Source organism: Pygoscelis adeliae, unplaced genomic scaffold (assembly GCF_000699105.1).
Source record: "Pygoscelis adeliae isolate BGI_AS28 unplaced genomic scaffold, ASM69910v1 Scaffold122, whole genome shotgun sequence".
NCBI classification, from domain to species: Eukaryota; Metazoa; Chordata; class Aves; order Sphenisciformes; family Spheniscidae; genus Pygoscelis; species Pygoscelis adeliae.
The window spans coordinates 1831667-1858066 of NW_008824358.1; the positions used below are offsets into that span (position 1 = coordinate 1831667).

Sequence of the window (26400 nt, forward strand, 5' to 3'; positions counted from 1 at the left end):
CAATTAAAGGACATTACAAAGCCTTTCCAAAGGGAATCACAACCTTTTGGGTGATCACATGTGAAAGTGCCCTCCTGGGGGAAAAAACCCTCCAAAAGAAGAACATTGTGATAAGATAAGACCTTAAGGCCAGGAGACACTGTGAGACCGTCTAGTCTGGCTTTTAGATTGCATTCCTCTCTGCTGCGTCTACACCGACCGCATGGTGCGAGTAACACGATGTGGCACCGTCTTCTGCAGCTCATCATCAACCTTTTCTGTTGGTACTTGCAATTAATCATCTCTGATGTGCTTACGCAGAAAGGAAGAAACTAAAGAAGATTGTGCTCTGTCTCTAACTCGCTTGCCTCCAGCGTCCCTCTGTCAGCTGGTGTTAAGCCTTTCCTGGAGATCAGAGAGCTCACCAGCCTCCAGTGGTTTTCCCGTGAAACCCAACTTCCAGCTATCAGTCTATAGCCCAGGCAGGGCACAGAGCCGGCTTTTCTCTGCACCTTCCTAAAAATGCCGGTACAAAACCTGGACAGAGTATTTCATGCCCGTAACCTCTTTCCCAGCTGAAGGCAAGTCCCCTGCCCCGCTCGCAGCTCCTGCCATCGGTAGATTAGATCAGCGCAGCGACATTTACCAACTAAACCTAATCTTACCCAAGAATAGAACACAGTTTGATTCCCCCCCCTTTTTTCTTTTTAAATGATTTGATCCCCATTACACAGGCTATAATCACTTATTTGAATAGGCCAATTATCCCACCGCAGCTCAGTAACACTAATTACATTACAGTTCTTGGGGATGGAAGTTGCCAAGCTCTCCTCCTCGTTAGCCAGGCTTCCACCATTGATAAAGCTGCAGGTTTTAAATTTCTTCTCTTCACATTCATCAGGTTGGCTTCAACTTGTTCCTAATTAGAGCTTGGCTCCTCCAGTGCCACTTAAAGCCCTTCTACCTGCTCCGGTTGGGATCCAGCCAAGACGATTAGCACCCCTCACCACACCGTAGTCTCCTCACCATGTTTTGCAGCCCACCATTCCACCAGCCCTTTAAAATCGTATCAGTTATACAGTAGTTAATGTGTTACCTCCAGTATTTTCTTCTTTACTGTCTGCAAGCTGAACACCTGGATTTTTTATTTCTTCAGGGTTTTTTTTCCCCTCAGGTTCTCCTTTCTGTCATGCTACCCCCATGATACTGACCCTGAGGAACCTATGAACTGAGCCTCTAAACCCACCCACTTTGAAAAAGTAGAAGGGAACTACACCGTGGAAAGCAGCACAAGCCCCAAGCCTTTCCTTTCCTCCTGCCGACTGTCCTACCAGCGCACAGGGGAGCATAGCCTCTCTTCAGAGGACCTTTTTTAATCCCAGAACGGGTTTCTGCAGTCAGCTTCTTTAACTTCACTAGCGACCATCGCCTGCTGCTTTTTGCACGTGGCTTTCATTTCCTGCACTGGCCCCTTTGCTAAGTAGACCTTCCTTCACTGCGCAGGGACTCCTTCTCCTACTGATCCCTTGAAGAAGGGCAGAGTACGGCCAGGGCCCTGACTCTGAGGAGGAACTAGGCCTAATGATGGCCAAGCAAATCCTGCTGTGCGTATTTAGGGAAGCTCCATGTCCGGGCAGAGCTGGGAAGGGAGGACAGCATTAACTATTTTGACTCTGTGGGAAATGGCAGGGTCACAGAAGTGGTCTCACTTGGCATTCAGGTGTCTTCTGGCTAAATCCAGGAGAGGACTTAGCCGTTTTCACATTAAGTAACGCTACTGTAGCCAGAAACTACCTGGCTCCTTGGTGCCTGGTGTTAGAAGTGAAATTCAGATTTAGAGTTAGGTTCTTCTACTCCCTCTACAGTTACTGGAGCAAGCAAGAGGTCTTTGAAGGCGCGCCCAAACAAGCCAAATGCAGTCATTGAAGCCAATCTGTCAATAAGAAATGCTGACCTGAACTTTGTAGCTGAAACTTAGCGGCTTCAGGAGCTTGGGTGCTTCAGCCAGGGCTGGCAGATTTGACTTGTGCAGCTCCCACACTCGGAGCTTTCCTGAAGTCCAAGGGTATGATACAATTTTTGTGGGTTTAACCCCTCATTCATGTCTTTCAAAGGTACAGCTGCATGCCTTGAAATGATTTCCTAGGGTTTGAGTGCACGCCCAGGTTTTAGGAGGCCTGGTTGTACAGCCCTTCAGCCTGCTCGCCCGCTCCAAACTCTTCCCCAACGCCCACCCCAACATCTCGGTTGGATCCAGACACCCTCCAGCCCCTGCCTGGAAGCTGCATCGCTGTGAAGGAAACAACATAAGGCTCGCGAAGCTGAGGATCAATCACTCGTGGTGGAACCTGGCACTGGCACTCGTTACCAAAGCATTCACTTTGAAGGCAAAATGAAGCCTTTGGTCACCTTCCCCAGCTGGTAGTAGCAGACTTCTGCCGCTGTGGCGAGACTGGTTTTCTTCTGGCCATCACCAGGAGCATTTGCAGAATCCACTTGAAGCTTCAGCAACCCAACGGGCTTGCTTCGCCTAGTGTCCTCAGCTGCACGAGAGCACACAGCCCTGGCCCCGCTGCCCGGCCTCCGCGACACCATCTTCCCCTTGGTCAGCCTCCAAACAGTTCTTCCACACATCCCAGCCCGTCGCCCTCTCTCCTTAGCAGCCAAATCAGTCTCCCGTGGCCCAAGTACAACAAGTGCCAAGCTCCTCTACTCGGCCGGCTGTGAGAATCCTGCCTTGCTGGGCCCCGCGGGAGCCGAGGGTTGTTTCCTGATCCTTCCCATGGCCTCCTGGCTTTTCCCTCTGTGCTCGCCGTCACCGTCTCCCCCTCGCCCTCCTGAAATTCTCACCACGGCGCTGCCTCCCTGCCCTGCGGTCCTGTCTGCCTCCCCTCGCCTGCCTCGCTGCACGACGGGCAGCTCGCTAACGGGGCCTCGGCAAACCCCGCTCTTGACGATTTCATACCCCACTGCTCCTCCTTTGGGAAGGAAACGTACCCATTTTTCTTTTCTCCCCCCCCCCTTTCTGTCCTAGTCTTACTCCGCTCTGTCAAATTCACGGGCTCGGCTTTCAGCTCTCTTCCTCCCTTCCTTGCCTGCTTTGACACCGTGCCGCGTCCATCCCCCTCCTCAGACCCCATTTCCCCACACCTCTCCTAGTGAGCAATTTGACTCCAGCTGCCTTGGAGACTATTTTAACAGGTATATCGCTTAGTACACTGGATTAATATACCCGCTTATCTCTCCTCCCGGAGATAATTTTTTACATTGTAAATTAAATAGGGAAAGGAAAGTCAAAAGCCAAAGGAACAGATTTAATTTTTCAGTGCTCTGAGTGGAAGGCCCCTGCAAAGGTGCATTTCACAGCGCGTGTATCATTGCATAGACGATGAGCGAAAGAGCTGGGGCAGCGGAAGAGAAGTAAAGCTGCTACAATTTGTCGAGGCGGTTTACAGGTAGGGCTGAAAATCATGCAATTGCTGTTCTACAAAAGCCTGTCCCGTAAACCAATACATCTTCTTACCAGGTCATTGGCTGCCGTGCACCGTTTTTGTTTCCCCTTGTTCCAGAGCGCCAGCAAACACACGTTTTGCTGGGAGGGGCGGGGGATGCCCGGGCAATTTCGTCTTCTCCTTGCTGTGAACACCGGAGCCTGCAGGGAAACTGCACCGACTCCTCGTGGCACCGCCCCTCCCGGGAGCAAAGGGGTCAGGGTAAGGTCTTCGAGGTCAGTAAGGTCTCCTGAGTCAACTGAGGCTTTTCAGTCAAGGAACAGAGAAAACAGCCGTCTTGTGTTAAGAAATTTTTATTTGTCCTTTGGATCTGTAATGTAAGCACATAAAATTACAAGTGGAAGAAACATCATGCCACAAAATTGCATAGAATTTTTACAAAAATGTGAATTATGCCTCTGAAACAATCGTAGATTGAGGAACCGAAAAATATGTACATGTTAACCGAAATATTTCATCCTACTTTGAAAGCAAATCATCAAGGACTGATCAATCACAGACACTATTAATACAATGTACAAGAGCAACACTGATTTCAAAGAAAGGCAAGCAATGATGATGTCCCTTTAGTTATCTTTCAGTGACTGTTTAGCTAATACATGAGCATTAATTAATGTAATTATGAACATGTTAAATCTAAAATGTCTGGCCTTCATTAGAATTTTTAAAATTCTGTTTATACTGCCAAAACCAAGCTATTTTCAGTAGTGTAAAGATATCTGAAGTGCACGACCTAGTTTAATATAGACAGCTCTATTCTATACAGCAGAAAGTCCACGATACAGCATTTCCACACATTCGACACGGAACAAGGCAAATACATAAAAGGCACGAGACTTGCACATCATAAAGACCCTTTTTTCATTATCTTACTCTAGTTCAAGTAATAGCAATATTAAATGGTATCTGTTTCACTGAAATAGTTCGAACAATGCGAGATGTACAGTATTACACACTACCTTACACCTGCAGAAAGTGGCACTGTACAGATATAAAAAAATGTGAGTACAGGAAATGGTCAAATACAAACGTACTGTAAAATGACTACAGCTGATAGTATACTTAATCCAACCTGTATATTTATTGGTTTTTAAATATAAATAAAAGGTTAACTGGTATTTGCCCAAGTTTCTTTGAAGACTGCGGTGAAGTCCTGGCTCCGCTGAAGTCCACGGGAACGTAGCGCTGAAATCCAAAGGAGCTAAGATTTTACCGAAAAGCCTGCGCCGTACAACGGTTTCTAGAATGCAATAATCTTCGGTTTCATTGTGAACACTGCCATCAGTTTATTCTTTTAATAATTTAGACAGTATGTCGTTTTTACTTTATAAAATGCAGCATTACATCTTGACTCTCTATGTTTTCAATGAGCGATTAAGACCGATTTCAAAGTGCAAAACAAGGATTAAGAGAGGATTCACCTTTCCTAGCGTTAAGATGAAAGTCAGATTTTCGAATTTCATGTTCACTAATTTCACCATCATAAACCAGAATAGCTTAATCCAAAATACGATCTCCAAACGATGTGCAATTTTTCTTTCCTTCTGCTCTAAGTTTAAAAAAGAAACGTCAAAATACTGTCTGTTGTCCAAGATTTGAACTTATATACACACACACCATTATTTAACTGAAAACCTAAGCTTGATTTGTATTTTATTGCTTAAATTTAAATAAAATAAGTTACTTTAAAGTACTAGAATCCTGAGGGAATGGAAGTAAAGTAACTTAACTGTTAACGATGTATTAAAATGCCTCCCTATGTAACCGACCTCCTTCTCCGACTGCTTTTTAACACAAAGTAAGGCCCCGATCTTGCAAACAAGTATGTGAGCGCCGCTCCTCAGAACAGTTGCACCGGGCCCAGTGGTGCGCTGGAAAAGCCACTTAGGCGAGTCTGCAGGATCAAATCTGCGTCTTCTGAGCTAGTTTACCCTTTGCCCCAAGACGCCTCTTCAGCACACGGCTGAGGGAAGGGCCTTCGGCATTATGCATTGGCTTGGGTACAAATAAGAAACATTGCGCCCGCGATGCTTCGCAATTGCCACTTCTGTTAGTATGGGAATCCAGAGAACAGCGTTTCTTTACCTTTTCAAATATCCTGACTTTCACAAAGTCCCTCTGTCGTCCGATACAAATTTCTCGAAATGTGCCGTTACTTCTCTCGTGCCTATCGCACAGTACGCTAACTTTGATTGTTCTTGTTTTAACAAGTCAGTTAAACGGATTAATATACATTTTTAAATAACAGTGATCAGGTTTTTATATTTTACTTTTAAATTTCAGACCTTAGTAAAACTGAACCTCAGTCTTAAAAATAATGGAAGATTCTGTTAAATTTCAAATACTGCAGTCCTAAACGTTTTATAGTCCTATCAAATTCAGTAAGCTTAAAATATGATACTTAAAATCAATACTTTTGAGTCTGCAAAATATATATCAAATTTATATTCTAAAACTACTTTGATTTACAACACTAACACCACAAAAAGAATTTTATGATTCAATGACTGTTTTATAGCAGGAGAACCCAGATGTTAGCTTTCATAAAGATTCTCTACTCACCTATCCCTGAAACTTTTCACTCGGCCGAGAGACCGCACCGACTTCAAACAGAAACATGCCGTGTGTGTATATAGACGGATGTGTGTGCACATATAGCGCTATATATATACAAACATATATGCACCCACACAGTGTAACAAACACAGACGTACACAGACACCGACACTCTCCAGGCGGAGTTCTTCTCTTTGTTTTCCTCCTGTCCCCACAGTTCCAAGAATTTTCAGCAGCAAATATATTTCTTCCCACGTGATAAACATAATATCAAGACAGCAAGCCACCGGTGCTTGCAAAGCTAAAAAGGATTAAACGTTTCAGTGCAAATGTAAAATGATGGTATGGCTGTCAAGGTGCAGTTATAAAGAAGGAAACAAATATGATTAAGTACTGTTGCAATATTCTCTGGCATCTGTATTAGTTTGGAGCACCTTGCACTGGCACTTCAAAAGGAAATCTGCACACGTTTAATACACTGGTTTTCATTAAACATTCTTAACAGTGAACACGGCCAGAAAATTACCCATTGTAAATTGGCCAAAAATAAAAAAGAGAGGAAAAAAAGAGGAGACGATGGTTAACATATTAATTTTCCCATTACAACCGCACTAAGCTTTAGAATAATAAGAAGATGAAGAATGAGAATGAAGACCTTTGCACAATACTTTTTCTAAAATGTTCCTTTTGGGACATGTGCACTTGAATGCAGATTCCTCCTGCCTCCCGAAGCGCTTCAGCGGCAGCTCACGTCGGGAGAGCGGAGACGGGCAGCTGGGGAGTGGTGCGCCCGGGCGCACCGATTGTTTCTTGGGCAGTTAAAAAGTAGTATCAAATACTTTTTCTGGATTATCTTCTTCCAATTCCTCTTCACTTTGCAGAGGTTTATGATTTGATTTTCCACTGTCAGATGCCAGGGAGGAGGGGGCAGAACTGTGGTCTCCGTCTTCGCTGATTTTCCCTTTCATGGCTTCCTGTACGAACTCCAGAATTTCCAAAGGCAGTCTTTTGAATTTGTCTTGATATTCCTGATCAAGTTCCACCTGCAACTACAACAAAAGAGACAAGCTGTCTTCAGGTCTATCTAATGAGACCAGCGCTACAGTATGGGGAACGTACCACATGAGGCAGGGGGGAAATTAATAACGCCTTTTTGCATGATTCACGAATATATTCCTTTCTTTTTCATATTAGCGCCACACATCCGATACGCCTATTGATTTCCATGCAGCCATTGCAAAGCCGAAGGAACGTGCGGTCATTTGTGCGTGGGTACCCAAATCCTTAAAATATACGTGGATTTAACCGTACTGGCGTCCATACTTCCACCGGCTTTCACAAGACCCGATTCAAGTGCAGTATGGATCAGGGATAAGCCTTTGAAAGAGCAAGGCCTTTATCAAGCTTCAGGTAGCTAATCGCACATTAATCACACCGCAAACATGGCTCTGAGAACAATGTAATAACTTTTGCCAGATTTCTTGGGTTGGAGAACCCATTAGGAAAAAGTCAGTTGTCAAAGGGAGTCAAAGAGGGAGGGAAAAAAAGCTGAATTACATTTCTTAGGGCTAGATCATGGAAAGTTACATTATCTGATTAATGCAATATGTGTCTTGGACATTACTGGGGAAAAAGTGTCATATCGTCAACAGGATGCAAAAGGCATGCAGCAAGAAATCTGGCTATCAGTCTTCAGGAAGCTGTGGGCCCTTTCCCAGTATTTATTTGTATAGCCTTTGTTTTCAGTGCCCATATTAGGATCTGCACGATCCGTTATTTAAAAACCATTAATGTGTATGAAGGTTTCAACTGAAGACAAAGCCAATTTTTTCATCATGACCAATATGAGCACGGCAGGAAGCAAAAGGGGTGAGTTCCAAAGCCAAACCCGCTCCGCCCGTCCGTCCATCCATCCAACCATCCGTCCACCCACCTTCTTAAAAAGAGGGAGTCAGGTTCTGCTAACTGTAGCTGCAGCAGTTTCACGATAGTTTCTTAGGCAATTGTATTTTGAGCTATATTTTTTTCCAGGACGCATAAAGGTGCTATGAATTCTGATCCTTCAGCTCTATGCTTGAGGCTATCCTGTCTAGTTTCAAGTCTCCTTCACCCCATTGCGACGGCTCTCAACAGGTAATACAAATTTTCACTCGAACATTAGGACCTACACTACTCTTACCATCCTTGACCTGTCCACAGCATTTGACCTTACCACTACCCCTCCCTCTGAGCCCTTCCAATCCCATTCCCCATGCTTCTGTCCTGGTTTTCATCCCGCATCTCTGATTTTATTTTTGTGAGGCCTCTTCTCCTTTCTCCTGATGTGCAAATCGACGTCCTTAGCTCACCCGGTCTAGTTCTACATTCCTTAATTAGACAAATTTTGCAGTTTTTCTTCCTCAAGATCTAAGATCTGGCTTTTTCCTGTTGGTTCTCCTGCTAAAGCTTCTTTCCTGCCTTGTTTCTGGCAATCTGCCTGCTGTTCTGGCCTCAGTTCCCCACCTCGGTGTCACAGTGCTGACAAACACCGAGTCTGAGGCACAAACGGTTGCATTAAATACACCCTGCCTCTAAAATATCTATTCGTATCAACTGTTAGACAATCACTACCATGACACCCTTCTTTCATGTGGTACCCTTCTTTTTTTTCCTGAACTTCCTTTGTTTTCTGGCTTTATGCCTAGGTACAAATTTTTGAAGGGATCCTCCTTTCGTCTCCATTTTGGTAACACTTCCAAGAGTACACGTATTGTCAGAGGAACGGTGCCGTACCGCGGCTGGCGGGAAAAACCCGCAAACGACGCTGACCATCCCTCACTGCCCAGCTGACCGCCGGGGCCCTGCAGCCCCAGGACCTCCATGCCTGCTGCCCAGTGGGCTTCTCAACCACCAAGGGGCTACATCTGCACTGGTCTCTACTTCAGAGTGCCGCAGCATCGCAGTCACGTAGGTCATATTGCAAATCCAAAGATTGCGTTCCAGGCAAAAGGTCTGCCGTCACGGTGCAATCATGCTTTTGGTTACAGTTCACTACTAAATATCCACGCTGCCTAAAAAAAAACGGGAGGGAGGGAGGGGAAGACGAGTCCTTCTGTTTATTTGTGACGATTACCCAAAGATGCTACCACAGTTAGAGGGAGATTTATGCCAGACGTGGGACAAAACACTCCTTGGGTTCATCCGAAACAGCGGCGATGGCGGAGGCAGGGCACGCCAGCGGGCTCCGAGCACGCTGGGCACCATGCGCACAAAGTGCCATTGTCTGTCCCTGTTCAGGAGTGTTTGCAGCCGGGCTCTGGGCTGCTGGTGCAGATCCGCAGCAGTGTCTGAGCACCCCACAAAGCCCGTTAAAGCTCCTGCAGGGAGAGGCAGCTCTGCATACAATGTTTTTTATAAATCTAGGAATCGTGGGAAAGGCTCTAGAGCACTGGAAGACAAAGTTTTATATAAAAGGGCATGAATTTCTTTATATAGGAGTGTCTGAGCCGGAGACGGACTACCACATTTCCCCACCTCATTTTTGTACATTTTTATTTACAAATTACTGAATTTGTAAATTTTGAGCACTTCAGGTATAGAAAGAGGTATGTAAAATCAAAAGTCAGAGAAAGTCTCCTGGCTCTCAACTTCCTTCAGAACCTTGATTTGCTTAATTAGGTTTAAGAGCAATAGAAATATTTGAAATCCCTCAGAAACGGAACGTTATCTGAACCCAGTGCAACCATAAGCATGTTGTTAGATAGCAGTTATGTCTAATATTCATCTCCTAAAGTGCCTCCAGTGGATAATCCCCCCTAAGTCGAGCGCTTAATAGAAATGACATGAATCTGGAGCTACCTTTCTCCCTCCAGTGTCTCCAGAGACAGTCTATATAGATATCTAATCATGAGAAGGTTGAAGTTAGTTGAGAAGGAGCAGACAGTAGACAAGGAGGGTTGATTAAAACTGCAACAGTGTGTAAAAAGTAGTTTTCTTTATGATTTCAAAGGCACTGTCAGTCCTTCCCCTTGCTCGGCTTCAGACGAGCACCTCGGAGCCCGCTCCCTGACCACCAGGCTATCACACAGGACCCCAGCTGCAATGAAGAGCACAACTGGTGAGCCTCGGCGCAACGCAGCCGTCCCACTGCCAGACCCGACCCCTCGCTGAAGTCTTCCTCAGCGAGCCTGGGGCTTGCAAACTCACGACAGTCTCACTGCGAATTGGCTACGTTTCTCCTTAAACCGCCAGCCCCGGGCACAACACTGGCAAACAGCTGTGGGTGAAGGGTAAAGAAACAAGTTGCCTGCTTAAAACCAGCCGGCTCAAAAAAAAAAACGGCTGTTTTTGTTTTAAAAGCCTCGGTATCCTCCTATTAGACAATGATAACCATATTCTGTGGCTTTGCAGGGACATTACAGTTCATTCACTAATGGAAAGCTGCCCTCCCGTTAGTAGCAGTAGTCACGTACGTCTTTTATTTGGCTTGCTGACGGCACGACAAAGTGCCATGTCACTCTGTGTGTGTTAGTAAAAACCTCTCTGCACAACCAGCACCCCACCAGACTCCAGCCCAGTGTGGCCTTACCGTTCAGTTTGCTGTCCCCTTGGGTTGCTTCCCATCCCAAGTCCACCTACCCCGATTTCTCTGCTCTCTAGCTACTAAACAAGGTGACCTACACTTGCTTTTAGGATCTTGGAGCCAGACAAGGGGGGGGAAAATGAGACCGATGATTAGACGGGCAGATCATTATCTGGACCACTGTTCCCATTAACACATAACAACCTTCTTCCTTCTGTTATCTCACTATCTGCTCTCTTATAGATCCTCTGTCCTCTCTTTAACACCCAGCAAAAACGACTTCTTAATGTCACCTCCATGAGGCTTTAGTATCCCACAAGGGATTGGAAACATTATTTCTTGTTCAGGTAAATCACACTCTTGTGTACTTCACTTACAGGCAATGAGTTAATATTTTAAAATTTGGAGCCATCATTCAGTGTTTGCAGTGGGGTCCCTGGGGACACGAGATGAATGTGTTAGTCGCTCTTGACGGCTGTGGCCGGAAGCTCTAACTCTTGAATGTACGCTTCTATCTACCTACCCTTTATTTTTTACCCAACAGTGCTACTTAAAAAACATCAGCTGATACTCACATCAGCTTTACAAAATGGGTAGGTATCAGTATTATTATCCCCAAATTACAGAAGGAGAGAAATTAAGCTTAGGTAGGGATCAAAGCTCGGGAGGTGCCATCCTCAGCTACCTCTGGTTTGAAAGGGCTCTCTTCCGCTCAGTTTATTTGATCGTTTATCGAACTAGACATACACCAGCACAGGCTCGGAACAGGCTGTGGACCACTGGGCCACCAAGTTGTCCTGCTAAAAGTAACAGTGCATACGGTGAGGCTTTGATTGCGACTGTCCTGCCTCTGTCAGCCGTACAGAGGGGGGGAAACCCCACAAGGGTTTCCACAGGGAAGCCGTGCCTGAGGGGCCCCTTTAACTTCAGCCAGCCGTTAGGCAGTGTGGGTGACCGAGGAGCTTGGGCTCGCGCGCCCTCGTGCCCCGGATGAACACCACCGTCTTCCTTGGAACCTCGACTGCAACCAACACAGCCCCTAGCCTTAGGGACAGAAAATGAGCTTTACATGACTGAGCCCGTGCCTTAGGGAGCAGAGCTCCTGGCGGCCAGCCAGCTGCCCAGCTGATCGGCTCGCATTCCCTCTCAATTCAAAGGGCTCTTCGGCATCCTTGGCTACAACTGCTTTCCAAAAAGGGTCATCATTCAGAGAAAGGCCTCAGCGACATTCCGTGGAATGTGGGAGGTGAAAATCAATATGGTCATTCAGCTAAAAGCAAGGAAAATGCACTCAGGAAAGGAAACGGATGGTATTATTAAAACTATTTGTGGCATTTATACCTAGCTGTTACTAAACCTACCAAAATAACATAGCATAACATAGTGATGTTAAAATAGTGACCATAGCATTAAATACAGTAACTGTGATCAATAAAGAATTACAAAAGCAGAAATTGCGGTTTCAGACTATCCTGATCAAGCCCCTGTAGACTTCTGCATACTTGCAATGTGATCTAATGAACTTCTGTTTCTACCAAGAACAAAAATAAAATGATCACATGAAAAACACAACGTGCTGCCAACACGAGTTACCAGGAGGGCTGAAGTTCACATGGAGTGTTTAGGTTAAAAAACAATTAGAAAATTAAAAAATAAAAGAAATGTGTTAAACCCCTTAATCCTTAACTATTCCACATTTACAGAGTTTCATATTATCTTGTTCCTGAGCTTAGGCTTTGAATACTGAACTCCTCTCCCTTCTCACTACCTGAAATACATCTCATCCCTCTTTCCTGCTGCAGAACCTTTTTTTTTTTTTAAATTTCAGGATTGTTTTAAGATAACTGGAAAAGCAAACAAGCTGGGCTAATGAGGTATAAGAATCTAATAGTTTCAGATGTAGAGAAAAGTTAAGAGAAGTTCTGCAGCAGCTCAAGGCATGGGAAGTAGCTATCTGCACAAACAGAAATGGCATCCGGATCTAGGACCTCAGGTGTCAGGAGCAAAGACCTTACTGTGTGCATTAAAAACAACCAGCGGACTAAAACATGGCCCTGTCACACACACAGCAAATTTGGGAATGCACCTGTGGGCTGGTGCCGTTGCCAGCGTCTTGTGCAAGTCTACTGCATCTACCCCACAGGCAGCCTCCGTGAGTCCTCCAGCAGGACTCCGTGGCTTGAAGACGAGAGGCGGATACACAGCTGGCCGACAGGCAGCACCGCTTCCCTCCGACCGCCTCCCCCTCACTTTGGCAGCCCAAGGGAAAGGGAAATTGCGGGGGAAACCACGTCCAACCCATCTCCCTTCCTGCCGCAGCAACACCTTTGAAGCTGTTAATGTGAACATTGCTGCTCCTTCCTGTTGTACCTTAAAAGTGGCGTTTCGGAAGTTAGTAATGAAAGTGTTTTCCAAACAATTTTCCGCTCTCTTCCTTCCCCATACAGCTTGAGATACTGCATGCTTGGCCTGCACAGGGGTGTGACCTCGTAGCATCGTTCTCCTGATGTAAGATCCCATGCCAGAGGCAGTTAGTTATCTGAGGCAAAACCAACCCACTTTCACACGGACTGGGATTCATTCCAGCTCACATGTTTGTTTAAAATATATTTTCAACTCAAAAATAACGGAAGGGTCACCACTTAAAAAGCATCCAAAGAATTAATCTTCAAGCAAAAATGTTTTGCTAAAGTTACATATGAAATACAACTGGTTACACATTTTGGTGAAAGAAACCCCACCAAAATGCAATTTTGTTGAAGCAAAAACATTCATTATGGCCATATTTGTTTTGATTAAGTTCTTCCACTGGAAAATTTGATATGCCTTAAAATAAACTTTTTTAAGTCTCAGATTTTCCATTCCACTTGCAATTTTTCTGTAAGGCCACTTTTTTGAGTTTTGTGTTTCTTTTATCCCTCCTTTTAAATCTATCTTATTTTGCATTATTCATAAATGCTTTGTTTTCCTGGTCACGCTCGTTTTTGCTCTGAATGATGCAGTGAATGATGAGTGAAAAATACTCAAAATATCCTGGCTCAACAATCCAGTCTGACGACTAAACAGTTTGGTATCTCCAACAACGCCTGACATTTCCAACAGCAAACTCTTTATTCTCAAGATTTTAAAAAGATTTTAACAATTTTTGTGTTCTGAATCCAAATGTGACAAATTTGTAAGTTGCGTTATTTCCCCTTGAGGCAGAGGGCAGCAAAATAGCACAATAATGACTTTTTTTTTGGTATTTGGTTATTGTATTTATTCACCAGTTGAAGTGTGATACTAATTTGTATCCATAATTACCGTGGCACTACCCACATGCAGAATAATATTTAATTCCACATAAACAGGCCCTGTTCTTTTTGTTTTACTGATGAGAAACTCAACTGCATTCAGCTCTGTGCAATTTCAGCAGAATGTATTTTGACAAGAGGCAATAACTGGTTACTACACGATTCGTAACAGAAGGGGGACTGCAACCTCTGCAGGCTATTTCTGTTTAGCAAAGCTCCCATTTTCCTTTTCACATGTCATTGGAACTGTTCATTTTTTTAACACCAGCGACAGTGATCTTTTCACCGGTCACTGAAAGCATATTTCAACAGAAATACTGGTCTGAGATTGTGGCCCCTTTCTCGCTCCTCCCCCGTTTCTCTAAATCTGCTAAAGCTCCAAATACTTATTTTTCTTCCTGCAAATGTTTGACCCATGTCCCTAAAGATAATTTTGAATAGAGGATTTGGGGCTTTTAAGACTGCATCAGACAACAAATATGCATAATGTCAGCGACCTCAATTTAGCTTCCAAAATAGCACATAGAGGACTCCCAGATTAAGGGTACAGAGAGCAAGCAAGCTGCTGTTCTGCTGCTTTTCATTTTCAGAGCTTACTTAATTAGAAAGCCATTCTGGAGGGATACAGCATTAAAAGACGTATGAGGAGCAAGAATTGTTAAAAGCAGATGGAGGCTCAATAACAGAGAGAGTGAAATTGAGGAACAGAGCTCAGGGATCAAGTGATTTATAGGCAGTAATTTTTGTTTAATTGGAAACAGAAGGAGTTTCTTATTAAGGACCATGTTATTCCGTCCACTAAGCAGAGTTCTGCTGGGAAGGCAAAGGAGTAACCACTGCTTAGTTGTCCTCGCGCCTCATGGCTGCAGTCCCTCCGCAGCACCCAGCGCGCTACGGGGGGGCTGCAGAAGACGGTGACTTGAGGTGAGGATGATGGGTTTGAGGAGAACCCGGGACTCCTCTGCAGGACCTTTCCAAAAGCGATATACCCACCTCTGCCGTCTGGAAGAATGGCCCAAAGAAAGCGGCTGGGAAATGCAGTTTCTTGGGAAGCTGTTTATCCAGGCCTGGAAAAGGAGCTAACGTCTCTCTCTACATGTGCAGAGAGCACCTAAATGCTCTCTTTTTCTTTTTCTCCCAGTGACTGCAAGCAAGTGCAAAAAGGAACGTGCCACCGTGTTAACGTTTGGGCTTAACATAGCTACTCATAGACAATATAGCTAAGCATGAAATGAAACTGTTCGGGTACCCGAGGTTTATCTCATAAGATGTCGGAGTGTGGAATCATTAAAGAAAACCTAAGGGCACTCAGTATCAGAGACGGCGCAGGGAACAGCATTGCTCTAGGTAAACGACAGCCCGTGCGGGAAATGTCTTTACACTGACTGGAGAGCTCCCATTAATGAGTCCTGTCCTCAGACAAGGACATCTCAGTCTCGGTGCATGCCCATCACTGCGTTTTCAAATAATGGTTACTTTTCAGACCATGGCAGACAGGAGAGACACCAAATCCAGGACTTTCTTTCCGCCAGCCCCACCCCACATCCTTTTTCTCCCAGACGAAGCTCCCCTAATTCTTCACACAAGGTCTAACACACCAAGCCGATATTCCCACCCTGCAAGGGCTCCATGCTATTCCTGAGACCAGGGGCGCTCCCTCAGGAGTTGCCGCATTTTTGACTGATCCGCTGCTGGCACCCCTGCCTTCCTACGTCAACAGGTTGCACAGTCCACATACTCTCCTTCAGAAATTGCCCCAAGACAGGCTTGAAAAAAATCACTCTAACACCTGAAGTATGTCACAAGCCAAGGAGTCTAGAAACCGTATACTGAGTTATCTTCCCTTATTCATATACTCCCCCTCCGACTTCCCCTGACTCTTATCTTCCATGTTTCAAGCTTTGTGTCTCTTCCTGTTAAAGCCAAGGTGATTTGCTATGCCTCCCTAATGTACAACAAGTCCCCATATAAATGAGTCCTTTAATATCTGCTGTCTCAAGGCATTAGACTGTAACCTTAGGGCCTTCATCAATCTGTGTCTCCACCTTTATTAACTGCAACCTCACTTAAACCAATGGGACTGCGAAGAAACCTGGGACCTGGGCTCCTAGATTTTAACGCTCTCGTAAAGAAACTCGTATCTTCTTTCTGTACCGTAAACCAACATCTGTTCCAAAAGCTGATTAAAAAATAAATGTTTGAGTGATGAGATGCCCATCAGTGTTGCCCAGGTTACATGTGTATTATATATACATATGCCTGTACTGTACCTCTGCTGAAAACTTTGGAGTTAGAGAAGCTCCTTACAGCAAAAGCCTAAACTGGTGATCTTTTCCTACCAGCCGTTGTATTATTATTCGTAATGTCAGATCTCTTGCATTTTCTTTAAAGAGAGAGCTTGTACTGAATGCTACGGGAGGATTTTCTTCACAATGACTTTGTTTCCTATTTCTTCATCAGTACAGCAGTTTACTTTCATGCAAAGCCCTGCTCTGTGCCTTGTGAGCTGTATACTTGGAATCACTCTTCTTTCGGATGCCTATTTTGTGTAATTGTTTCCTTTTGTGGATAAAATGCTTTCTTAAGCTGTCAAGTGTTTTTTTGATGACTCTATAAATACGTGACACATGCACCTCATGATGCATATGATTAAAGATAATTTGAGCTGGTATGAATGGGAAAAAAATCGCCTCTCCATGAGCATGTATAACATTTTAAGGCTAGATTCTGCTCTTTTTCATTATCACTGGAATAAGTTAGCTTCACTATAAGCAAAAGAGAATCTGCCCAGTTTCAGTGCAATAAATCCAGAGAAACTCCACTGAAGTCTCATCTATCATCAGATACTGCCCTTAGTTTATTGGGGTGGATCCAGGATAAATAACTCTGGTGACATAGCTCAAATCGAGCTTCTTAATTGGTCCTTTTACAAAGTGCTGTCCATATTTTGGATACTGTCTTCAAAACAAGCAACTAAAAAAATCAGTGCATCCATTACCTTCTCACAAGTGATTTTTCCACTTCCATGATGCCTCCAAGGCACCCTGGAAACAGGCAGCTAGCTGACTGCCCAACAGCACAGGCCTTGGAAGAGTAGCAGTATTGTAAGTCTCAGCTCAAGAGGTCATAACAGTCCCTTGGAAACTCCTTTTAAATGACATCTTGAGGTTACAACAGCAATGATATATTCCAGAAATATTTCAAATCCCGGGTGGACCGGAGAACGCGGGACTCTCAGAGCTGCGCAGCACCACGGCAGCCGAGCAGGATGTCTCCAGGGGACCCTGGAATCCGCGCGGCCACTTTATGTATAATGTGCTTTGCCTAAAAGTGGTGCTGTCCTGCAGAGCGAGAGATTTTGGCTATTTTTGAAAGAGGAGAGAGACAAGAAACGAAAGCTTCAGGTGCTTAAGGCCTCCCGTGTGAGGGCTCAGGAGCTGATGAAGTACAGGTCTGAAAAAAATGTGGTGAAACCCACACCACAACTTTTGGATCCTTGCCTAAACTGAACTCTGAATACAGTTTAACAAAGTGTTTTTCAGTCTCTCACATCCACCTTGCTAATAGATAATTATAGTGTTGCCTGTGTCTGATTCTTGGCAGGACATCTCTAACAGGTCCCATCAGTATCGCAGAGAATTCCCTCCGAGCACAGAGATTTCTTCTCAAATACGACAAGAAAAAGGAAATAAATAACATGTTTCTCTATCTCTCTCTAGTGGCATCACTGTGCTACTCAATGGAAAAGAAACAGAGTCATCCCATGATTACGTCTGGAACCTCCTTTCACCGTTCTGCCCTTGCTACTCAGCCCAGACTCTCAAGCCTGTTTAGACTAATAAGAGCTTCTAACATGCACTGAGGTCTGTGTATCTTGAGACGGCGTGTTTCTTAAGGTACACGCTCACTGTAATTTCCATGTCATTGATAACTGTCAGGGAACTGCATGGAAGTTTGGAAGTAAGCCACCATTAGTTCAAAAAATGATCACACTGATAAAGCCTTATGCTGCACTTTGAAGTTTACCTTGCTCTGACTATACCTCTTCACATCACAAAGCCTCTGCAAGATGGAGCCTCACTGAAAAGTCTGCTTGGAAAATTACTGAGCAGTCAGTCCTTCTGTTAATATCCTGCTAAAAATGAATGTTTTTACACTAGAAAGCAAGCACTCTCTGAATAAAGATCAAAGCCTTAGAAATTTCTTTGAAAATCTTTTCAAGTAGTTGCAGTTCTGTAATCCCTTGTAACCGCGAAGACTATTCCAAAATATTTCCTAACTCATTAACAACACGAATCTGGCTTCCTCTTCACTATTAGCAGAGATGTGCATTGACTCTCCCCAAACGATGAGCCAATTTAGTGACCGACCCATTATTTTCTAACGTAACAAGCTAATGAAAGAAATCTATTTAGAACCTGGCAGAAGTTTAACAGCGGAGACGGAGCTGCTGTCCCTCATTTTCCATCTTCCACAAATGATGGTTCAGTATTTTGGCCTTTGTACTTCCAAGTGTCAGGAAAGTTTTGAGGCCGAGTTTAACAATGACAGGAAGTTGGGACTCAATTCAAATTTATATATTGATGTATATGTTCATTATTATATAATGAACATCAAACGGAGATGTATCATCACTACTAAGGATCCAGAGTCTGATACTGTTTATGTATTACTATTATCTTCACATCTCTCTACTTCCACCATTATTTCATCCATATATATCCACCACTTCTCGTTGTTTCGTGCTGTCTTACACAACACACTTTTTTTTTGACTTGAGAAGCAAACTTAGTGTGGAATTTTAACCGCAACTCTTAAAAACTTTATAGCTTAATGTAAAAGTGGCACTGCCCAGAGGTTCAACCTAATTAAAAATAGCCTGAAGGTTTTTTACTTCCTGATACTACAATGAACTTAAAAGGAAAAAATCCTCCTCTTGTCTGTTCTGCTATTACTGGGGATTAAGTAGCACTATGCAATGGGAGGTTCATGAAGCCATCCTCATGATTAAGGTTAAGGGATTAATATTTCAGTTCAGTTGTTTTTTATTTAAACATTTTTTCCAAAGGTCATATTAACGCTGACTACTGCAAACTCAGGCAACTCTCTAATTACCCATCAAGTTTAAATGAACCATGCAGACAACTTTATTTCAATGATGTTCAGCAAGCATCCCGTAACGTAAAAATTGACGTATAAGGTAACTTCATAAAGCTGGATAAACAAGACAAAGCCTATCTCAGTGCTGCGCAGAGTAGCTTGAACTCATGCCTGTTAAAGGGCATAGCCAAAGTTCACTTAAGTCTACAAGACGACAGTGATTGACTTTGATGGGTTTTGGATCTACCGTACGGGAAACCGTATAAGCGCAGGCACAAACTCACCAGGTCAAATGAAAGAACCACTGGCACAAAATGGCATGAAGTGCACACTCCTTCCCAAACAGCGATCTGAAGCTAACCTGACTCGCAAAGGAGCAGTGCAAATGCCGTGTTTTGGAGGTTCAGGAGTTTCAACTGTCTTGTCTTAGCAATTTAAGGAAGCTGCAAAGCACGAAAGGGTCTAGGAAATGGGACCAGGTTGCTGCTTAAAATCCAAGCCTCCTTCAACAGACAGGTAGAGATAACAAATTCCCACAGAGAAGGTCAGACGCCATTCTTGCATCCAGACCTGTTCACCTTTCTCCCTCTTTGCGTACACCCTGATGTGGGTTTCTGTTGAGCACTGGAGCTCCATGAAGAAGGGAAACCTCTGAAGGTGTTTTGCTCTCTTAATGCTTAGTATGGGTGAAGGACTACCACCCTGAGCGTGCTACAGCCCAACCAGCCAGCACAGACCCTGAGGTCAGCTCTTCTCAAGTGTGGTGGAATATGTTCAGTGAGTTACGGTGACAGAAAATGTGCGTGTCACAGTGTTTGTGTGTTTAAGTCTGCGCTATGGTATGCTTTTCATCTTGCCATGCAGTTGGACATCTTAAAGTCCTCTTGAACAGATCTCTTAATGATATTGCCAATAGCACAGTTGGGTTTTGTGGTCAGACCATCCTGTTGCTAGGAAAAGGGACATGCAAATTCCCTAGAAGCCAGGAAAATAAGGGATACTACAACTTACAACCACTTCAGTTCCTTCGGTACCTGCCTTCCCCACCGTTCTCAGTGGGCCACAGCACACGGAGGTCACACTGGGGCCTCATCCAGATCTCAAGCCTACTACAGGAAGAGTGAGCTTTTCTATCGACATCAGCATGTGCTGGATTTGGTCCCTGGCTTCTCTCCTTCTGAAGTTAATACAGTTCATCCAAGTTTAGTTCACCAGAGGGTCAAGCCTGAACTGAGATGAATCTCATGGAACTTCACTAAGTCCTTTGCTTTTTTTTCCACTGAGAGGCATGCCATCAGAATGTATAACATGATCTCCTTAGAGCCCTGATTTGTTTTTAATCTGATTTCATTTACGCGTATCACTATTGGTAGCTTCTATCTTGGAAAAGTTTTGTACCATGCAAAAGCTTATTTAAGAAAAAAAAAAAACAATTGGCAGCAGAACAAAACCTCTTTCCATTGTAAGAACTTATCTTTTTAATGCTCTATCAGTGTTTTATTATTACTTCGGTACTTGACATCTTCCAAAAGCATTAAAAAGTTCTTGAGAGGTCTTACAACTTTACAGCATACTCTGTGGTGCCAATTCTGATCACAATCTAGCTGAAGATAAGTTTAATGAACACTAGAAAAATAAATGCCTTTCATAAGTGATCAAGTTCTTTGAGGAAGCAAAAGAATACTTCAAAAACATCGGTTGCTTGGTTTAAAGCTCTATTTAAAATATGTGTAGAGTACACATTTTTGTGGAGGATAACAGAAATTAATCTTGAATTTTAGGAGTATTCCAAATGATGGTAGGCAAGTATCAGAAATGAATGAGATTATTAACTTGCAAAAAAACCCTTTTAGAACAATGACTATAAAATGCCATCTTTTCCCTATCTCATATAAATGTATTTAGAACTACAGAAATACAAACAAGCATTAGATTTAGTGATGGTGAGTGAATAATTAAGTCATCTGCTACTCTATATAACAGTAAAAAGATTATTCTGAGTTAGTTACAGAAGTTATTCCTAAAAATTTCTTATCGCTTATGTTAGTTAAACTTTCTTACATATCAATTAGTTTGAAATAATAAGTCTTTAGGCTATCCATTAATTGCAGCACTGTAGACACGATCTGTATTTAAAATTATGCAATGAAAATTAAGCCGAAGCACCAAGCTGTCTTGGCTAACAAAAAAGGTTTCCTCAGCCCTTCGGATAAAGAAGGAGAGATAATGGGGGCACTGAATTCACAGGAGAACTCTTGCTCGGTTTACTATTCTCTCTCGTCACATGTTAACACAGACTACCCAAGCCACAAGCCTTTATCCACGTGTTTAATTTGCAGTGTTGCATTTTCAGTGCATTCATTTTCCGATCGCACGGTATGACTGTTTTCAGACAAAAAAGAAAAGAATTCCAGTGATTAAAGCATGGGAAGGACAGCAACACATACAACCCGAAGGACAGCCGATTAAGAAGATTCTGCAACGGGACCATTTACAAATGCAAGGTAAATGTGGATGGGAAATGTAAATAGTTTAGTTAGTCTTCCAGAAGTTAGAGGGAGGCTGGTTGCAGAGGAACATCTGGTCTATACATCAGCAGAAGACACCATTTTTAGCTTCTCCTGCTGTTATGGCTCTAGGCTCTCAGAGAAGGCTTCAACCCACTCTTTTAAGTCTTGCCGTCTCTGCAGAACAGATCTTAGGACAACTGAATTTCTCTTGTCTGGTCATATTTTGCTTCACTGATACACTGAAACTACCATTTGGCATTTGTACCATTATAGCTGGTTCATGCTGGCATCTGTCAGAGGCACACAGCATGGACTGCCACATCAGTAAGAGCTGCTGACTGCAGCCGCTGTCCTCAGCAGCAGCGACGATGGGAAGGGGGATTATTTTAAAAAGTGCAGCCATTAACCGATAGGTGTTTTTTCCCCAAGTCCTCTATGCCTGCAGCATGAACGAGGAGTCAAAGATAATATTCAGCTCATTCAAACAGATCTTGGGAATGGTGCCTTCCTGCCTCAGAAGTTAGAAAGAAAGCAGCTGAAATATTCTGTGTTGAAAAGCATGCCTGACGGAGGTAATCATACCTGAGAGTGATGCTTCTTCAAAGTCAGACAAGCTGCAGCAGCTCGCTATCTGTCAGTCTTCTCTGCGTGCTACACCAGCAGTTACAGAGCTGTTCCACCTTACTGTCTCCTGTGTCCCACGCTTAATTGTACTTTTAAATAAGAAAAGGCAGAGCATTGGGCAGTCAACTTTCTGTGTGTAATACAGCTCTTTTTATCCTCAGACAACAGCGGTTTACACTTCTCTGCACAAAAAAAAGATATCCCCTTTAACGTTCAGCCTAGCCACTGTGAGATTTCCTAATGGCAGTATCCTGTGCTCGATATGTGACTCTCTTAAAAGACACTAAAAAATGTTCTCTATTATATGCATGTTTATTAAAGAAGTGCTCTTACTGGTATTCATAAATGGTTATAGGAGGGAAACAAGGGTGAATACTGAGTCAATCGTCTTATGACATGTCTGTGTGCTTGTGGATGCATATACTCACAAATCAGGGGCAAAAAGGGAAGGCAGCTGATTATTTTTAAGTAAATCAAAATAATGACTTCACTGGCATAAACACAGATTTTGTATAAAAATTCACGTTACTGAAATATTCGTACAAAAGACACAGTTTGTTCAGGGAGGACAGGTAGAAAAAGGGTCTTTGGTGAGATATTTATCAAAGATCTTTATTTTTTTTCTGATCTCCAGCATATTGTAAGAGAGGGACCTGCTGAAAGTCTCTGGGTAATGACGGAATTGGACATGAAAATGGACATTGTCGTGGTGGGCACCTATAACAGATGGTCACACTAGGAAGATTGGGTGGCGAAGCTTGCTAACTTGCCCAGCAAACTTTTCAAAAAGGAATACAGCAGGGCACAGAATACTTCAGCTTCTTAGCAGGCAACATTCAGATTTACAGTATGTACTCTCTACTTTATTGGTGATTGGATCAGAAAACAGACACCTATTTCACATAAAAGGTCTGGACCTGTGAGCAGGCTTATTGTTTTTTCACACTGTATCAATTCCTGCAGCAGCCAATAGAAAGGATCTTGGCCTATGCAAAATCCTTACTCATGGTTTATATCACTGAACTAAATCTGCTTATGAGGGAGTCGCAAGCGTTAAAGGGCAGCTGATATTACAAGAAGTTAACCCCCGTCTTAAAAAAAAGTCACTTAAAAAGTAAAAAAGCCAAGTTATAATTTAAAAAATTGAATTAATTTTCAACCAATTAGTATTTTCAAGTGTGAGCCGCAGTAGTGTCTGTCTGAATACAAATGGGAATGAAGGGTACTCCAAGGCAAGAGGAGACCTTAACACTGACATGGAATTGGGGAGAAGTTACTGCAGAATGTATTCCATTATGCCACGGAGAGCGCGAGCCCCTGCTCAGAATTGCAATGATTCCTTGAGAAAAAGAGTGACAATGAGTTACCGTTCCAGGAGCTTCTACAATTTCCATGCTACTTAGCATTACAGGCTCGTACATCTATCATACCTCACCTTCAGCAGCAGCCAAGCTATGCGGTATATGGTGTATTACTAAAAGGACAGAGAAGGATTTAATTGCCACAAAGGCCATCAGTCCTGTCAGGAATAGTGGTTCCTGAAACCCGATCTCTGCTTCGAAAACTGAACCTGCAGAATTTTCAGCAGAAAGGAGCATTTTAAGAGCAGAAATATTACACTGAGATCTCACTGACCTATATAACACCCTGCAGAATAAAACACTGATCCGAACAGGTACTTCTAAATATACTAATATAAATAATCTCAAGAAGGACCACAGATAAGCTATTCTATATACTAATAGTTTCTAGAAACACTAACCTTCAGTATCAGCAGTTTGTGAAATAATTTGTCCTGTGAGCTCCATGCCATATGTTTTATTCAGGCATTAACACCTACTTTGTGAAAATAAAGCTGTCAGAATGTGAGCTACCACATGCAATATCATTCCCACAGGCCATACAGTAATTAAACATGGAGGCTGACATTGCACCGTGCGGAATTCTGGTTGTGTATAACAGCTATTAAAGGACTTAGAAAAATCCAGGTTTAGAAAAAACGCCGGCTTGATTCTAGACAACACCTACATATGGCTGAAGCCCCACTGAAAAAATCTATCATGCACTTAAGTGTTCATTTGAAAGAGCTTAAAGGACGAGGAAAGTGTAGCAGTAGCTTTTAGGTCCTCCTTTTTAGAGCTCTCATGAGCCATCCCTACCCAGCCAAAACATCCTAGTGGAAAAGCCATTCTGCATGGAGTAAAAACAGCTGCATGTTCAGAGCAGACTTGTTAAGTCTACATTCTCTTTTTCTGTCTCAAAAATTTTATCTTGGGTTTCTGCAGTTGACAAACATAACTGTTAACTAAATGGAAGTTCCTCCTATAGATGACTAACATTTAGTCACTAGTGGATTCAGACAGTTCCTCAATGAAGTTGTAAATTTGGGTAATTTCTCTAGATTTCTGCACAGCTACTATCATGGCTTAGAAGGATTATATACCTCTCCTGCATAGAAATATTCTCTAAGGTCATTAGTTTTGTTCAGCCCAAAGCCAGTGGTTTCTTACATGGGAGCGAGAGCTGAGATACTCCTTTATGGCCTGCAGGAAAACTTGACTCTCTCCTTCCGTGCAGCCTGCCCTCCTCCTGTCCAGGTACTTCAAAGCATTCAAACTGCTTTGCCCTGTGGATGCAGTAGTGAGAGTTTAGGGCAGGAAGGCGTGGAAGAAAAAAAAGCTTCCTCCCATCGTTCTCACATTTGCTTTGGAGCGAGGTAAACCTTGGGGCGATGGATTTCTTCAACCCAGTTCGGAGCTCCCTGCGTACTCAGTGCTAATCCATTTTGTGTCCCAATTTTCCTGCACGGATAGGGTACACTGAATGGTAATTCCACCATGCATAGCTTCCCCTAATATCACTCCCTTTACACAGTCCATGAGGCTGAAGTGCTGAGAGTAAGACAAAGCAAAGGAAAGAATAACTCCAGTGGCGTTGTAAGTGGTTACATGATGTCGCAGGAGGTTCTTCTCTGAGATCTCATTTCCTTCTAACTGTGCAGGGGCAATTGGATTGCCTAGTTCCCCAACATCCTCCCAAGATATCCTAATTTGACCCAGGCAGGTGATAGGAGGTTGGCCTCATATTGTTCAAAATGTAAGTGATGTATGACAAGAATAGAGTTAAAAGGAGTACTTCTGGTTTTTCAAATGTTCACCGAGTTGTTTCAAGGCAGCTCAGCTCTATTCTTATCCTCCCGCTTTTCAGGAAAGGAAGACAGAACATCCCTCAGGAAGAGAAATCAATATTCTTGTGACACTTAAAACACAAACAAAAAAGAAATCCCAGTTTCCCTAGTGAGAAATTGCCAATTTAATTTTGCCATCTTCAGCAAGTCACTCTTTTGAATACTGTCAAGGTGCCAACATATTCATTATGGGCTCTACTTTCTTTTGTCACAACTACTTTGCTCAGGAAACGTACTCTTTTAGTTGCCTTGCCTGTGTCCAAGAGGAAAACAACATTCATGAAATCAAGGCCCCACCTAGCAGTTTTAATCTCTAACCTTACCACAATGAGAGAACTAAACAATATTTAGAATTGTGTTATTTTTAACAAGCGTTTGAAAAAATGATCACTTATTTTGCAACAATAAAAACATTAAAATAAACCACAAGCGTGTAATGATACGTATAGATACATGAAGAATATGTCGGTGTCCACGTGGGCAGAGACAGGTGATTCACAGCAAAAAAGCCTGACAAATTGAGTTATAGTCACACTTTATAAATCAGTCAAACTTACTTAGCATTTGCCTTTCAGTGAAGTATAGAAGTCAATCTGTATTGTGCAAGGCACGGATCAAACATAGGGACTTGGTTCCTTCTCTCTTGCCAGTACATGTCCGTAGAAGTATACATGGTAAGTATTTAAAAAACAAACAAACAAAAAACCCTAGGCAGGCTGATGAAACAACCTGGGGGGAAAGCACAAGGAACCACCACACTGATGCTGGCCAGGGAGCAGAACAGCGCTCACAGCAAACGTGCGCCTTCACCACTGCTGAAGGTGCATCGCTGCTAACGCTGGTACTGGCACCACACAGACTGGAAGAGGAGTAGTCCCCAAAACTGAGCCTTGGTTGTCATTAGGAAGGACTAGGAATTATAGAACAACCGTTAAGACCTTGTGCGGGATGGTGAAAAGCCACAGAGGGATGTTCCGTAGCAAGGACGAGCTGCAGCTCTCTCGAGAAGGCTCCTTTTACTCCTGCGCACGTGTGCGAGTTGAGCCCAAGGACACTGAAAAGCAAACACTGCCTGCCT

General features: G+C 43.3%; 1 protein-coding gene across 1 annotated transcript in view; it reads right to left on the reverse strand.

Annotated features, from left to right (window-relative positions):
• Positions 1–3768: 3768 nt before the first annotated feature.
• Positions 3769–26400, reverse strand: part of PLCB1 (phospholipase C, beta 1 (phosphoinositide-specific)) — a 311317-nt gene continuing 288685 nt past the window's right edge. The window contains exon 32 of the mRNA XM_009319577.1: positions 3769–7096. The gene's annotated coding sequence lies outside the window, so the exon portion shown is untranslated. The remainder of the gene's footprint in view (positions 7097–26400) is intronic.